The sequence below is a fragment of the Penaeus monodon genome, chromosome 19, assembly GCF_015228065.2.
Source record: "Penaeus monodon isolate SGIC_2016 chromosome 19, NSTDA_Pmon_1, whole genome shotgun sequence".
Lineage (NCBI taxonomy): Eukaryota > Metazoa > Arthropoda > Malacostraca > Decapoda > Penaeidae > Penaeus > Penaeus monodon.
In genome coordinates, this window is record NC_051404.1 from 3325146 (window position 1) to 3325659 (window position 514).

At 31.1% G+C, this 514-nt stretch overlaps 1 protein-coding gene across 2 annotated transcripts in view; it reads left to right on the plus strand.

Moving 5' to 3' along the window:
* Nucleotides 1-514, plus strand: part of LOC119584972 (ecdysone receptor-like) — a gene marked incomplete at its 5' end in the record, with an annotated part of 11604 nt that overhangs the window by 2437 nt on the left and 8653 nt on the right.

Consider the following 514-nt stretch of genomic DNA (forward strand, 5'->3'; position numbering starts at 1 on the left):
GTCTTGATAATTGTAGTTTATATATTTAGATTCCTAATAATTATGTATGAGGGGTTTGATGGTAGCCTAACCATAATTATAACTGTGGATCTATTATCCCTGATGCACTGGTTCCCAATGTCACTAATTACTTACTTTACTTTATGATTTATATGCTGAATGACTTGTATTTGATGTATAGGTACTTATGATTTGTATACATGGACTTTTCAAGTATTAATATGCACTAATATATTCACATTATATTCTAGTTTCAATATCCTGGAAAAGTAGTAATATGAAATTTTATGCATTGTTATTGTGTTAAAACAGAAGATCAGGACTTAATTTCAGTTTGAATCTTGGGTCCCATGCCTTACTGCAATAGATTATTGATTGCAATGACAATTTAGTCATGCATCTTGTAAGAGAATCATATGTACCATGGGCTGATCCCATGATCTGCTGTGAAGTTAAGCTCTCTTGGTTTCAAATTGATGTATATGTGTGCAAAGATATATGTATGTATGTACTG